This window comes from Crotalus tigris, unplaced genomic scaffold (genome assembly GCF_016545835.1).
Source record: "Crotalus tigris isolate CLP2741 ecotype Arizona unplaced genomic scaffold, ASM1654583v1 scf7180000017632.1879674, whole genome shotgun sequence".
In the NCBI taxonomy this organism is placed as follows: domain Eukaryota; kingdom Metazoa; phylum Chordata; class Lepidosauria; order Squamata; family Viperidae; genus Crotalus; species Crotalus tigris.
This window is the reverse complement of record NW_024096526.1, coordinates 1641547-1658422: the sequence shown is the minus strand read 5'-3', so window position 1 is coordinate 1658422 and position 16876 is coordinate 1641547. Positions and strand designations below refer to the sequence as shown.

Genomic DNA, 16876 nt, shown 5'->3' with positions numbered 1-16876 from the left:
AAAAAGGGAGAGAGAGGAAAGGGGGAGAGAGAGAAAAAGAGAAGAAAGAGAAAGAAAGAGGGGGAGAGGAAAGAGAAAAAGAGGAAAGAGGGAGAAAGAGAGGGGGAGAGGAAGTGTCTTGGCAACGTTTGGAAGTCCCATTTGTCATCTTCAGGCTGGTGTTTTCAGCTTCGTGCTTCAAGGAGCAATGTGTGGTCTTAGCTGTTTCTTCCTTTTAACTGCCAGTGGGGGTATGAACTGATTGGGTGGGAGCTTGGCTGTGTTCTGATTGGGTGGAGGTGTGTTCTGATTGGTTAGGGGCTTGGCTGTGCTCTGATTGGCTGGGGGGTTGGCTGTGCTCTGATTGGCTGGGGGAGTGTTCTGTTTGGGTGGGGGCTTTGTTGTGCTCAGATTAGTCTGAGTTGCAGGGGGGTTTAAGATGGTGGGCTGCTTTGCTATTTTTTGGCTTTGCGTTCGTGGTCGTGCCTCATCTTCATGGAGGGTGTCAGTTTGCTTCATGTATGGATTGGAGGAGTTTAAAGTGGAGCCAACCCCCCAGCCAATCAGAGCACAGCCAAGCCCCTAACCAATCAGAACACACCTCCACCCAATCAGAACACAGCCAAGCTCCCACCCATCAGTTCATACCCCCATTGGCAGTTAAAAGGAAGAAACAGCTAAGACCACACATTGCTCCTCGAAGCACGAAGCTGAAAACACCAGCCTGAAGATGACGAATGGGACTTCGTCGAAACGTCGCCAAGACACTTCCAATTTTACGCGGGAGAAAACCCGAACAACCAAAGACCTACATACAAACACCCGCGAAAATCTCAGAAAACATATACATATATACATAAAAGGTAAAAAAGGATATATGCAGTGTTATCTTCATTTCAGATATCAAAAAAGTTTTGCGGCTCCCAGTGTTTTTTTTTCTGTGGGAAATGAGTCCAAGTGGCTCTTTGAGTGTTTTGGGTTGCCTACCCCTGCCCTACACTATCCCCAGAAATATAGCAATAGCACTTAGACTTATATACCGCTTCATAGTGCTTTATAGCCCTCTCCAAGCAGTTTAGAGTCAGCATATTGCCCTCAACAATCTGGCTTCTCCCAAAGATGCTTTTTCACGAGTCAACTGGACTTTCTTGTTTTTCTTTGAAGATGTTTCGCTTCTCATCCAAGAAGCTTCTTCAGCTCTGACTGGATGGTGGGGAATGAAAGGATTTATATTCCTTGCAGACACCTGTTTATTTGCATTCTTTTAGCGAGTCATTAAAGCTACCTGGAGGCTTTTCTGTGTCTTCAGGGTCACCTGAATAGTGCAAATGGGTGTAGAGCCTTCTTGGAACTATTGAAAGGACTGTGTTGTACACTGGAGATAAATGATGTCATATCCTTCCCCCTCTCTTGAGAGAAGGCTATTCAGTTTTGACATAGATGGCCTCTTTGACCCCTCTTTCAAACCAGCGGTCATCTCTGTCCAAAACGTGGACTTTTTGGCTTCTCATTTTATTGACTCGAAAGGATGGAAGGCAAGAGTCAACTTTAAACTGGGGAGGAACAAACCTCAGCAGTCGGCAGAATTAGCCTGCAATACCGCATTCTAACCACAGCGCCGCCAAGTCTGGATATGGAGATTTATGAATCGGTGCTGACATGAAAAGGAAAAATCATGTAGCAAAGCAGCTCCAGATATACGAGAAATTTGGCTAGAATTAGTGTGGGGATTTTGCAGTAGGAGGGCTGCGATGGCTCAGCAGTTAAACACGCTGAGCTTGTCAGTTAGAAAGCTTACAGCCTGGGTTCGAGACCCAAGCACCACAGGATGGCGTGAGCCCCGATTCCTAGCCCCAGCTATTTATTTATCTAAAACATTTTATATAGGTTTTGAAGCATGACCTTTAGAAAGACATGATTCTGAAGTGCAGGTAGTCCTTGTCTTATGACCACAATTGAGCCCCAAATTTCCATTGCTAAGTTGTTAAGTATGTTTTGCCCTATTTACTTCTTGCTGCAGTTGTTAAATGAATCACTGCAGCTGTTCAGTTAGTAACATGATTGCTAAGTGAATCTGCCTTCCCCACTGATTTTACTTGTCAGAAGAATGCAAAAGGTGATCTGCTGCAATAATTGTGTGAGAAATGGTCATGTCAGTTTTCCTTTGTCACTTTAAACTATCACTAAATGAATGGTTATAAGTTGAGAACTTTCTATACCAGGCATATCAAACTGCCGGCCCACAGGCTGGAGGCATCACATTGATACCGCACCCACCCCATTGCCGTCAATGGGAAAAAAGTCGCGATATCTCACGTGACGTCGCAAGTTTGATATGCCTGACCTATAACCTGTTTTTCCCACCTGCTATATCTTGATACATATTTAACAATTTTGAGGACTCTTGTTGTAAGTCTTGGTTAACGAGCTCCAATCTAGATCTCTCTCTGGTGTTGTTCCATTGTACAAGCAACCTAAATCCAAATATAATCACTACAATTTCTCTTTCTCTCTCTAAAAAAACAAAGCATCTCCAAAGCAAAGCAGGCCTATTAGTGTTCATACTTGGAACTACATTATTCCAAACTTCAACAAGAAATCAAGCAGGAAAATTACATTTTCCCTCTTGCAGCTACTAACCAGCCTCTAAGTGTTTTCTTACAGGCTTCCTTCCAGCTCTCAGTTTTGCTAATAGCATTTTTTTTTCCTGTACAGGAAATTAACTTTTTTTTTCCCAGCCTGAACTCAAGGCTTCCTGGAAGCCATATGGAAAACTTACATATATAAATAGCCCTTGCCTAACAACCCTAATTGGGACTAGAATTTATGTCGCTAAGCAAAGCCATCATTAGGCAAAACATCAGTAACTGCATCGCTTGGCAGATCTGGTAGTCCCTGGTTACAGTTGTTAGGCAAGGACCACACTGTTGTTAGGCGAAGAAATGATGCTTCTCTTGTCCTGTCCCACTCACCTCTGCTTCAACTCCCCCCCCCCACCTATCTCCCCACGTCTATGCCTTTTGGCAGCCTTGCATTCTGCCAACCCACCAGCCTTCAGCAGACTTTCACCATCTTCTTCCTGCAACTGCCGATAAGGCACACCTGGCCCTTTGTGAGGCCTTTTTTGAGAAAGAGTCAAAAAAGGGCAGTAATGGAGAGAGAGATGGACAGATAAAGGGAAACTAAAGCACCCACTTTGGTTATGAATGTGGGCAGGATGCCAATCATCTGAATTTTGATAACACGAAGGTGCTGCAATAGCCATAACTTCAAAGCCTGATCATAACTATGCCTTATTTCATCCCGCTGTAATTTTGAACAATCACTGAATGAATGGTTGTTATACAAGGTAGTCTTCTACTTATAACAATGGCACTGAAAAAAAATGACCTATGATCCTTTTTCACACTTACAACCATTGCAGCGTCCCCATGGTCATGTGATCAGAATTCAGACGATTGGCAACTGACTCATATTTATGATGCTTGCAATGTCCTGGGGTCATGTGATTATTTTCTGCAAACTTCTGGCAAGCAAATTCAATGGGGAAACCCAATTCACATAACAACTGTGTTACTAACTTAACAACTGCAGTGATTTGCCTAACAACAGCGGCAAGAAGTCATAAAATGGGGCAAAACTCACTTAACAAATGTCTCGCTTAGCAACAGAAATTTGGGGCTCGGTTGTGGTCCTAAGTCAAAGACTATCTGTACTGCTTCCCTTCCTTCTAAGTCACTCCTTTATGAGTACAAGAGATAGCCCTTAGTAAAACATTTGAAAACCTCCACTTTGCAGCTCCACATACAAGTTAAAACTCTTTCCTTATCAGAAAGGAAGGGATGAGAAATTATATTTATATATTTGTTTATTCATATCCCATCTGTATTATTTAATTCAAGGTGATAAATATACAAAAAAAAAACCTCCTTCCTCCTCCTATTTTCCCCACAACAACAGTCCTGTAAATTGGATTGAGCTGAGACAGAGAGATTAGTCCAAAATCCAAAACCAGATTATAATTCACAGTCTCCTGGTTTCTAGTCTGGTGGCATAATCCCTAGATCAAAATGGCTTACCATTAACTTAACTGATAAATTTATTTAAAACATTTATATAGCTGCCCATTTCATATCAAATTTTGGGGTAGCTCCCAATCAACAATTAAAATAATGCCAATAAAAAGAGCGTAACACCTGTTAAATTCATGCTATTTATTTATTTATTTATTTAAAACACTTTTATAGCCACCCATCAGATTCTGTAAAAAAAAAAAACCTCTGTGATGGTTGGATCCTTGAAGACTGATTGGTGATGGCTGATGAAAGACAAGCAGGCTCAACTCTGACTTAGTGAGGATCAAAAGAGGGGATGATTGATGTTAACATTCATGAAGAGTCGCCCAGTTGCTCCCTTTGTCAAATGTACCATGTATTTCTTTCTTCCCTTTGATGAAACTCTTGACTGAAATTTATCATTTTGATCTCCTCCTCTCCTTACCCACCAAAACTAAGGACATATTTTGCCAAGTATTTTGTCAAATAAACCAAGAACCAACATGGTCGTTAATGTCAATTCTTTGAAGTAAGTCAGGTAAAAAAAAACAAGTTTCACAATACTGAAATTCTACATTATTGTTATGGGTTAACAGAACTTGAAGACTGACAGCGTTTCCCCACTCCTCCCTCTTACAACAGTGAGTAGGGTAATCTTGAGTTTCCAAACCATTTGAGCTTTTTTTCCCCCAGAATGCAAGATCAAAGGACTAACTGTCCTTTTTCCAGATAAAACCCAATGCTGAAATGTGGTATCTATTTGCTTGTGGTTAACGATGTTTTGAGATACCTGTGTTTTTTCCAGCTCCGAAAATCTCTCTCTAGCAAGGCTGATTTGCTTATATTTTGAGCCTACAATATTAATAAATGCAACTAAGCAGCCTTTTTTATTCTCTTTTTTGATTCCATTCTTCTTCGGTTGTTTCTTTCCTCTTCCAAAGTACCTACAGTTCCATATGATCCCAGTGCATAGATACTGCCATTTTGAATTCAACTGTACTCAAAAATTCAGATATACAAGAACTGATATTGGTTTTATTATTTTTCTCTCATTCTTTTTCTTTTGTGGTCTCTAATGAATTGCAGCTTGTCACCATTTGACACTGGTTTATATAAAACGCATTAGCAGACAGGTAAAAAATAAACAGTATAGATAAATATGAATAAATGTAAGAGAGTATTCGCTCGGCTTCGTACCTCCAAAATGTACATTTTTCAGATGGGGGGGGAATCCATGGCTTTGTGACAAAAGTACTTTAGAGATGATGCCTTAACAATAGGTCAATTCTGCTGAAATCAAGTCACTGCTAGTAAGTTGCTGAGCTAATGCATTGGGCCAGCCATATTGTATTATAGATACCTGTCTGGTTAGCACAGTCATCAGGCTCACTATGAAACCTTCTCAGTGTTATAATGCCATCTGTCATTCTGTATGCCATGCATGCTTGACCAGGTGCATTTTGACTGGTGGTAGGAGGCAAGCACCATCCTGGGCTTATAAATGAAGATCATGCTGGGAGACTGCATTTTTTTTATTCCAGATTATGAAAAAGAGAGAGGGAGAAGTGAAAATATCCTTAATGTAAAATTTTAAGCAATGCAGTTTTGAAAAGAGTTTGACCCTCAAATCCCTTTGCAAGAAGGATAAAGCTTAATTAGCTAATGTCAAGGGCAATAACATTAAGAACAAAAAGCCTGCAGCATACGTTGGCATAGCATGCAAAAATAAGATATTATTTGGATCTGATGTTGAGCAGATAACTAAACAGAACTTATTCACAGTCTTTCTCAGCATATTCTCCCATCTATTATATCAATCCCAGAGCCCTGAAAATGGTTATTAATCCATGAAGCAGGGGAAAAAATTAAACACATCTAACTCTGAAGTCATTTGCAGAGGATTTTGTTTATTTTATCAAGGAAGAGGAAGGAAATTGGGACAAAGACTTCTATTGATCTGTAAGGAAACTACACAAGTTAATATATTACATACAATATCATGAAATATCATTAGGTATGTGTGTGCAACTTTAATTTGTAGATGCAGAAATGCACTCACAAAACAGAATCTCTTGCTGGCAGTTTGAATATGGGATCTAAGAAAAAACAAAAAACATTTTTCTCATTAAGAGGGAAGGCAGGTCCCCTCACTTGCTGTTTATCTTAAAGGGATATCTTGGGAAGGTTTTGGGTGAAAGATAAAACAGCATTTCTCCAAGATAGTTCATCTATAGGAGAAAATCCATTTTCCCCATTATTGAGACTAACTGTGCTGCAGGAACAAGGGAGGGAATCAGAATGCATCTCTATAAGGTTCTTGAAAGTCACACTATTATGCAAACTGAGCTAGGATGGATTGAAAGTACCCTGCTTCTTCCAAGATCATCTGCCATCTCTAGTACAGCACGAGGAAGGCATTTCTTCAGCATTTGCCTCCAATATGCTTTTAATGATGCATCAAAAAAGGTATTTTCATTCAAATCCCATGATCAGAATTGTGAAAGCTATGTTATGCTCTGTGACATTCTTCTTCTTCTTCTTGTGCCATATCCATTATCGGTGATCATGTTGGCGATCCTGTTTTTATCAGCAGTTGCACAAAAAAGTGCTACTGAGTTTTGTCCAAACCAGTCCCTTAGATTTTGAAGCCATGATGTTCTTCTTCTGCCTGGACCTCGTTTGCCTTCAATCTTTCCCTGGAGGATTAAATGGAGTATGCCGTATTTTTCTGGGTGTTGCATCACATGTCCGAAATATTCTAATTTTTGTTTTTTAATTGTTTTGATGGTTTCCCTTGGCTTTCCCAGGCGCCTTATCACCTCCTCATTTCTGATCTTGTCAGCCCAACTTATACGTAACAGCTGCCTGTAAATCCACATTTCAAATGCTTCTAGTCTCTTCAGGTGGCCTTCTGTCAGAGACCAACTCTCTACTCCATAGAGCAGGATAGAAAAAATATAGCATCTGACAAGCCTGATTTTCAGTCTTAGGCTTATGTCGTGACTGCAGAAGACTTTTTTCATTTTGAAGAATGCTGTTCGAGCTTTCTCTATCCTTGTCTTTACTTCAGTGGTCATGTCCTAGCTTTCATGTAAATTAGAACCCAGGTGCGTGATCCTTTCAACTTTTTCTAGTGGTATTGCTTCTGAATTTATTGGTGGTAAATTAACGAGTTGTTTGCTGACGACCATGATCTTGGTTTTTGAGGTGTTAAGCTTCAAGCCGTATTTTTCAGATATTTCTGTGACTCTGTTGAATGAGGAGCTGAAGGTCTTCATGCTTATTGACATTCTATGGAAGTGAAAGCTGGACTTTGAAGAAACAAGCTAGGAAGAGTATTGATGCTTTTGAACTTTGGTGCTGGAGAAGGCTCCAGAGAACAGTGAACAACCAAGAAAACAAACGAATGGTTTACTGAACAATTTAACCCAGAATTCTCACTCAAGGTACACAATTCTCACTCAAGGTACAATTCTCACTCAAGAATTCTCACTCAAGGTAATTTGATCAGGCTCAAATTATTATGTCACACCTAGGTATAATAAGAATAGGAGTGACGTGATAGCAGTGTTCCAATATTTGAGGGGCTGCCAGAAAGAAGAGGGGGTCAACCTATTTTCCAAAGCACCAGAAGGCAAGACAAGAAACAGTGGATGGAAACTAATCAAGGAGAGAAGCAACCGAGAACTAAGGAGAAATTTATTGACAGTGAGAAGATTTAATCAGTGGAATGGCTTGCCTTCAGAAGTTGTGGGTGCTCCATCACTGGAGGCTTTTAAGAAGAGACTGGACAGCCACTTACCTGGAATGGTAAATTTTCCTGCCTGAGCAGGGGGTTGGACTAGAAAACCTCTAGGGTCCCTTCCAATTCTGTTATTCTATTATTCTGTTATTTTGCTTTGGACCCAATATGTCAGTGGTTCTCAAGCTGTGGTCCATGGATCCCTGGGGGGCCACGATGTCATCACAGGGTATCCATGAAGGTTTGAAGAAATATTATGATTTAAAACTTGAATTAAGTCTTGGAGTCTGTGGCCATGAAAGTTATTTAAAGGGGGTCCATGATGAAGAAAAGGTTGAGAACCACTGCAATATGTGAAGACCCAGCTCTCTGGAGAAGGCTGTAAGGGTAGGAAATGTGGAAGGAAACAGAAGATCATGACCAGTAGCAAGATAAATAGATTCAGTTTACAGTGTCAATCAGTGCATTGGTGTGAGATCTGAAGGACACACAGAAAAAAAAAAATTCAAGGCAATGCAGCTAATTCTACAACACGGCTTTTCCATCCAAGTACAGGTAGTCCTCAACTTACGACCACAGTTGAGCCTAAAATTACGTTGCTAAGCGAGACATTTCTTAAGTGGGGTTTAGCCCAGTTTTACATCCTTTCTTGCCACAGTTGTTAAGTGAATCAATGCAGTTAAGTTAGTAACATGGTTGTTAAGTGAATCTGGCTTCCCCCATTGACTTTGCTTGTCAGAAGGTTGCAAAAGGTGATTGCATAACCCCGGGACACTGCAAGGGTCATAAATATGAACCAGTAGCCAAGTGTCTGAATTTTGATAACGTGACCATGGGGATGCTGCAACAGTTGTAAGTCACTTTTTTTCAGTGCTGTTGTAACTCTGAACAGTCACTAAACAAACTGTTGTAAGTCAATATCTGTAGTAATGAAATCTGACCTTTCTTAGCTTTTTGGATCAGCTAAGAATGCTGCCCCATTTCTGCAGATATTCCTTCCTATCTCCATTTTAAAGGCACAAAGTATAAATTTAGCTTTCTTGCCTAAAACTGACTACAGCTAAGGAGAGGTTGCACAAATAACTTGATGGAAGCAGGGGGTACAGATTTTGTACAATAAAGGTATATAACTGAGGTTTCTTCTAACCTCCCATGGCCTTGACATGGCTCTTAAAGTTCTTCTAGTATAGAAAATTATTAAATACCTTGGGAATGATTATATTCATATTTAATTTTACCATTCGTGCAATTTATATTTCAATGAAATACAATAAAATTGCGCATTTTTATTCTAGCTTTGGAAATGTGACCAAATCTTAACCCTAAAAAAGTCACATGCTCCTACTAGTAACTATTATAGTAGCTGCTATAGAGATATAGCTCTTATATGACTCGTCACTGTGGGCTTGAATCAGCACACTTTAGGGGCTCACCCATCACACTGACTCATACCAAAAACTAAAGTCTGAGACACAAGAAAAAAAAAAATACTAGAAATAAAATAGCCTTTCCCATTTATTGGGCTGAGAGCCATAACTGCAGGAAGTTGTGTCAATACAACTGGAAGACAAATCAAACATAAAACATCAATTAGCAAAACCAAAAAGAACTAGACAGACTTTTGGGGAATTTTCTGCCATTCATAAACAAATGATTTCACTCCCAAGAACATCACCAGAGGGAAAAATAGTTAACTGTGGATTAACCAGTTTTCTGAGCTATAAGGGAGGAAGTGTCAACTCATCACTAGATCTGCCAGATGATTACTTGTAAAGATATGCACACACAGATACACACACACGCACACACATATGCACACATACACATACACCCCAGTGCAGTGTTTTTCAACAATTTCAAGACATGTGGACTGCAACTTCCAAAATTCCCCAGTTAGCACATCTTAAAGTTGTGAAGGTTGAAAAACACTGCATTAGGGTGATGGGAAATTACAGTGCTCAAAAGAGAAAGGGATAAAATTTGATTTTCCGGACAATGGAAAGTCAGAAATAGGTGTATTCTAAACTATCAAGAACATTTTTTTTAAATGAGCATTTTGCTTCTAGAGACATGGTTACAAATATAGCAAATGGAGTTGTCAGTTATTGCAGTATTATCAAATTTATGTGCCCCTTATCTCATGGTTCAAGGTGGCTCTGAGAAGCTTAAACGAAAGAAAAGATAGTGACATTTAGGATAAGATAGGACACTGGTGATAATAATTTAGGATATTTGGGAAAGTAGGAATTGTCCTAGGTGCAACATATAATGTGTCAGGGATAGATTAGCATGGAGAATATCTATGTAGTTGCTAGGATTTGAAAACGACTTGATGGCACATAATCAAACCAACAAACCAACAAACCAATCAACATCACGCAAAATATGATTCAATATTTGGAATGATCAGATAAATCAAAATGTTCATTCAATTAATTGAATTAATTAATAACTCTTATAATCAAGAGCTATTTCAGTATTTGGGGTTTCACCCTATTAGAAACAGAAACAAGTGGAGAAAAAAATGGAGCTACAAACAAAAATGGAAGACTGTTGCAAGCTTAAATGAACAATCTATATTCCAATTTTCCAAATCTTAAAAGGAACTGAGTATTATGGAAATCATTTAGTCTGTGAATATGAGAAGAATTGTGATCTTAAAAATGAATGGATTTGGAATTCTATACTACACAAGATTCTCTCCTGAATAAGACAGAATAAGACAGACCTATGTTTGATTAAACGTTTTTGTGAATTTGAGTTGACCCCATTACTTTTATGAGGTGGTAGCCTCAGTTAGATAGGATGAGTAAAGGAAAAAGAATTATGAACAGTTTAACTACTTTGTTACCCTGTCCTTCTCATTTTCTCCTTATAAAAGCAATTTGAAGTTTGCTTAGCTAAAAGATTATAACTGAATTGACCCTTTATAATAAGCCATGACATGGATTTGGTCAGTCTGCAGCATATAACCATGCTTTATAGTTAGCATGTTGGGCAAATCCAATCAATTATGATTTGTTTAATAAATCATCGTGGTATAAACTACAGTATGCTATAGAGTATCGTATGAGCCAGATAAATACATCACTCAAAAAATTGACTGGACGAGGACATTACACATTCATTAATTAAGAGATGTGATTCTTTCTTGGGATGATTCAACCAAGGCTCCTATTCTTTGTCCCATTGTAGTGTTTAAATAGCATAGTGATGTTTTCTTTAAAAGAAAAATTGAAATCTCAGCTCCTATAGATGATTGACAATCTTTTTGCATTTGAACCTTTCATGGATGGTCTCACATTTCCTTTGGGCTCCATGTTTGCATTTTTACTTACAGCACTTAAATATTTTATGCCACCTTTTAAAACCAAGGCCCTCAGAACCATTTTAAATGCATAAATACATGTGGCCATTAAAAGCCATCTAATATCATTGTGCAGTTAAAAGCAGGAAAGATTATCCAGCTCTCTAAAATCCAGGTGGAAATAGTCAGAAAGGAATTTCCAACAGAAGAGCATTCAATAAGGATGCAACTACCATAGAAAAGGCCATATCCCTTGCAACTAAATAATAAACTAGACTCTAGAACAGGGGTGGGCAACCTCGGCTCTTTTATGACTCGTGGACTTCAACTCCCAGAATTCTCCATGGAAGACCTCAAGGCCTGCACTGATTTGTACAGTGACAAGCAATCCTTTAAATAAATTGGCTGCAAGTCTTTTAGAGTCTGGCCAGCAGACCTTTAAACTGGACCTCTAGAATGATCAGGCTGCTAGTTTATGCTGGCCCATTGCCAATCTCTAGCCAGCAAACAGATGGGTTACATTCTTCATTGGCTGAAGCATCTGCACCATCTTAAAAGGAAGCATTGGATGGAAGAAATAAAAAGTGATTTAATCTGACCATAATCGAGGCAAAAAACAGTAAGAGAAGGTTTCTCCAAAAGGGAATGCCAGTGGCAAAGGATTCCCATTTTTCTAGCTGCCCTTCTACAGGTAACAGCATCTCCGTGTATAGGAGAATCTCAAAATACACATCTTGTCTTTCAAGAGTGCACCACCTTCAAATTCAGTCCCACATCTCCATCCAGACTTGCATATTGTCCTACACACCACACCTGGATCGACAAGGAGGTCCCTGTAAATTCTTTGCTTTCATTCATTTTTCTCTTTTGGTTCTCCTGCATGACTGCTAATTGGGGTAACTGAGGCAATGCCAAAAAGCAAATGCTTTACTAAGACTTTAAATCCAGCCGTAAAAGTATTTTAGCATATTAGTTATTCTAATCAGAGTTCAGATGGGAAAGAAAATGAATTATCTCTCTCTGGATAGAACATGCTGGTTAGAGGGCAAGAATTAAAGTGTCTTAAAGGATCATGTTAAATTAAAGATTAAACATTGGTGGAAGACAGCTCATCAGTAAACCATGAAAGTTATCTGCCTAGAAAGGTCATCATGCCATGATAATCTTTTCCCTCCTTCTGTCTCGAAAAGGAAAAAAGAACTTGAGCAGCCCTTTTAAGGGAGCATCTTGGTGTAGAATATGAAAAAATGGGGTAAATTATAGGAGTTGAGAAGGTTTAAATGCAGATCTGGATTTTAGTTACTATTCCTTATATGCCTTTCTCATTCTTGACTGCTTCAAGGAAGCTTAAAGGAACCATGCAAGGTAGGCTAGGTAAAAAAAGTGGAGGCCTGTGTCAAAAATGCACCCAATCTCACTGCACATTAAACAAAATTTAAAGGAGTGATTTACAACTGGGACCCTATGGGGCCCCTGCTGCCCTAGGATATTTCAAGGGGGCCACAGATGAAAAATTAACAGGTGGATCAGGACACATCTGAGGTCACAGAAAAGCAAAGTGAATTATAATTGTGCCTGCTAGATGTCAGAAAATGCACCAGTTACTACCCCATGTCTGCATTTGGCATTGGGATCTGGATGGAGGGGCACAGGAGAAAAACAAAGTCGGAAAGGGGGGAAAAAGGTGGAGAAACTCTGATTTCAAAGGAGCAGGTGTGAACTGGAATTTCAGTTCACTTAGAACCATTTGCTCCAGCGAAGGAACGTCGGTCTTTACAAAGCCTCTCAATACACTAAACGGGATACTGGAAGAGGTGGGCTTCAAAAGAGTCCAAAGCTAAAGCTATAAGTCAAGATGCAATAGCACAACGAACGTGTGCACAGCCGCCCAGGATACACACCTGCACGTGGGGCTGCTGGGGAGCAGAGGCTGAGCTGCTCCGGACTTTCCCCGCATTGGGAATGCGCCTCAGCCTGCGGAAAACCCTTCCCGCCTCGCCCGTTCAGCCAGCCCCTTTTGCTCCAAAATCGCATCTGGCTCGAAAGAACGAGAGGGATGGTTGGGTGCTCTGCACTCGCTCAGAGGCAACTTTTTTCCTTCTCGCATTCACATCTCTCAGTCCCCTTCATTTGGTTTCAGGGTTTTTCTCAAGCTCCTACGTCCTCTCTAAGCCGGGCGCGACCACCCCTCAGCGGAAGGACGCCGCGTCCGGCAAGAACCAGGGTTCCACATCCATTACCAGCCTCGGTAGGGAAGAAGGGGAGGCAGACCGAGTTCTCGCCGGATCCAGATCGATTGGCGCTGGGTCTGGAGCCCGGCGGCGGGTAAAGCCACCCGAACAAAGGACCTACCTTTCCCAGCAGACGGTCCACTCCGCAAAGCCTTCGCTCGGTTGCCAGAGGAGCGATCGCCGCAGCTCACCTGCCAGCCTCCGGGCTGAAGCAATCGGCGGCAGCACCTACCCGCCCACCGCCCCTTCCAGGCGAAGCCAACCCGCCTTCGCCCCGCCGCTTCCCAACGTGCTCCTGCCTGCAACAGACGCGGCAGAGCGCTCCCACGAGCCTCCAATCCGCAGCCCAGGGCGCCTGAGCCGGGCTCTCGCGCTTCCTCCTCCCCCCCCCGCCCGCCCTCCTCCTCCAGGGACAGCTCCTGTGACAGACGGCCCGATTGGCAGATGGCACAGCAGCTCCTCGGATTCTCATTGGATTGGACAATTGCCCTCCCGGGCTCGGATCGCCATTGGAGGATCTTTGGAAATGCCGCCGCCTCCGCCGCCGCTGAATCGCGGCGTTGCTGCCTGCCAAGCAGAAAAGTTGCGGAGGGAGTATCGTGTGCCCGGGGTTGCCGGCCGAGAGAAGTGGCTAAGATGAGGGAACCCTCCCCTCCCCAAAATCACCGCTCTTTCCCTTTTGGGCTGATCTCACCTTCTGCAGTTGTGATTTATACGGGCGTGCACGTGTGTGATTTTTCACGTTGTGCGAAATCATCCGTTTGATTAGTCTCTGGTGTATTTCTTGATTTGATCTGTTACTCCCTTACAACCCAGATCATCAGATTTAATTTATTGAAATTCCATCTTTTTTTAAAAATAAACAACTCAAGGCTAGCAGTAACCTAGCGTTTGATAGATTCATAAAAGAAAGGAAAATGGGAATAATTGAGTGATCAGGTCAAGCTTTTAGAGGAATGGAGGTGTATGCCTCCCTCTTTTTCTGTGGCACACAGGCTGTGTTTACATTAGGTGCTAAGACACAATGTAGTTCTCTTGTTTGTGACTTAGCAGGTTGTGTCAAGCCTACAGACTAAATATAGCAAAACTCACCACCCTTGCTTGACATACTATCCCAACTGCACTGAATACATTTTGCCCCAGTCCATGCAGTTGTTTAAATTAGGTTAATTTGATAAACCATGGTAACTATGAATAAATATGCATGTTGTGCAAACACAGTCTTAGATTTTCTGTAAAGAACTATAGTGTGATGGGAGTTATTTTTATATTTATTTTTATGCATTTTTACTTGCAAGTTCTGGGCTATGTCCTTTCCACACAACTAGTTCTGATGTGCTCTAGGCATTCTTGAATTATCAGAAAGCTACTGTCAGACCTGCCTCAGTCTGATCTCCTAGGAAAGAAAAACTCTCGACTCCATTTGTTTAAAGCGAAAAGGCACTTTTACTAAGAGATGCTGATTGCAGTAGAGTCAAGTAGAATCTAAGGTTCCTGTGCATCAAAACAAAACTAACCCCTTGGTTACCCCAGTCCTCCCCCCATAGTCCATCCGTGTGCAACAAATTTGGCACCACCAAGATGTTTTGAGAAGCCCTGAGGTGTTTTGGGTGGTGAAATTCCACTCAGGATAAGCAGCCTTGAAGATGCCGACATGGACCGGATTCCAAAACGCTCTGTTCTTTCTCAATTGTCAATCCCCCCTCCCAATTTCCCATCATAAAGATATGCAGCTTTATTGCCTATTTGTTCCTTCCTCCCTGCCCTGGTTAATGGCAGAATGCCAGCAAAGTGCCAAGCTGAAAGGTGGATCTGACAGCTACCATCATCATGGAATTCACCTCACTTTCAGTCACTGCCGACATTATCCCTCCAAGATAATGGAGAATAAAACCTGATAGTTTTGCATCTGTGACAGCCACTCTGGGATAGGGTTGACATAAGAGAGAAGATATTACAGGTAGTCCTCAATTTATGACCACAATTGAGCCCAAAATTTCTTTTGCTAAGAAACAGAGACAGTTGTGAAGTGAGTTTTGCCCCATTTTACAACCTTACTTGCTGCAGTTACTAAGTGAATCACTGCAGTTGTTAAATTAGTATCATGGTTGTTAAGTGAATTTGGCTTCCCCATTGACTTTGCTTGTCAAAAAATCAGGAAAGGGGACTGCCAACTGCAATCATCATAAATATGAGTCAGTTGCTGAGCATTTGAATTTTGATCACATGACCACAGGGATGCTGCAACAGTTGTAAGTGTGAAAAAAGATCATAAGTCACTTTTTTCAGTATTGTTGTAACTTTGAATGGTCACTAAATGACTACCTGTACTTCAACACTAGTACAGCTAAAAACCTAACTTGTCTTACTCCTTGGCTGGCATATCATGGGCACATGGCAGAAAAAAAAATGCTGCCAAGGCATATTTGTGCCTATGGTTACATGCAAACAGAGAAAGGCCCTGTGCCTCAGGTAAACACAAAGTGGTTTTCTGTGACATGTGAAGTAGGCCACAGAAAATTGTCTGTCTGGGGTAAGAGGCAAAGGTATAACTCAGTGGCAAAGACATAGTTTGAATGCCAAAAGTTTCAGGTCCAAGATCTGGGATTTTGGGGTAATACCAGAAAAAGCCCTTGCACAAAGTATCTACAGCCAGAGAATGTTTGGTGTCGGAGATTCTCTCTCCCTATCCATCCATCCATCCATCCATCCATCCATCCAATTTATGTAACTGTCCATCTCACCAAACAAATGACTCTTGTTATTATATGGTTTTATTATATTATATGGTTTATTTGTTTGTTTATTGCAGACATGTCAAACACAAGGCCCGGGGACCGGATGCGGCCCGCAAAGTGGTTTCATGTGGCCTGCAAAGCCATCCTGGAAACAGTGAGGGAACGGCCCCCTTTGCCAGCGGGGAGCCAATGTACAATTTTGTGGTGGCCATCTATACTGAAATGCATTCAGTCTTAGTTTCATAAGCCCCCCCCCCCGCATGGCCTGAGAGGATCAGTGAGGCTCCTCCAGTGGACCATGCCTTGGCACTTGCCCTGGTCCCACCCCCTGCTGCCAGAGACCCTCAGATCTATCCCACTCCTGCCCAGGCCCCCACAGGCACCCTTGACATGAACGACGTAGAGCTGGCCACTCCCACCCAGCAGGCCACACCTACTCCATCCACGCCCACCCAGTAGGCCGCACCCACCCTGGCCATACCCACCCAGCCCCCTGAGGGCAACCACAATGCTGATGCGTCCCTCAATGAAATTGAGTTTGACACCCCTGGTTTATTGTTATAACATGTTACGTAAAATTCAGAGCTTTGTTTGTTAACCACTATTTAAGGTTTATTGTCTTATGTGCATCCAGCTCTTGCAAGGCACACAATTCACATCTTCCTTCCTTTGTCCCATACCTTTGAAAAAGGTTCTACATTCCTGACATTTTAGAGAAGAACAATCTACAACAGTGTTTCTCAACCTGGCTGTGGAATTCTGGGAGTTGAAGTCCACATGCCTTAAAATTGTCAAGGTTGAGAAACACTGATCTACAACAACAA

The 16876-nt window shown here is 41.5% G+C and overlaps 1 protein-coding gene across 2 annotated transcripts in view; it reads right to left on the bottom strand.

The window, feature by feature from the left end:
* CAMKK1 (calcium/calmodulin dependent protein kinase kinase 1) overlaps window positions 1-13677 on the bottom strand; it is a 125605-nt gene extending 111928 nt beyond the window's left edge. Inside the window, exon 1 of one of the 2 annotated variants that reach the window (XM_039334657.1) lies at window positions 13436-13677. The gene's annotated coding sequence lies outside the window, so the exon portion shown is untranslated. The remainder of the gene's footprint in view (window positions 1-13435) is intronic. The other variant, XM_039334658.1, reaches the window with a different exon arrangement.
* Window positions 13678-16876: the final 3199 nt, after the last annotated feature.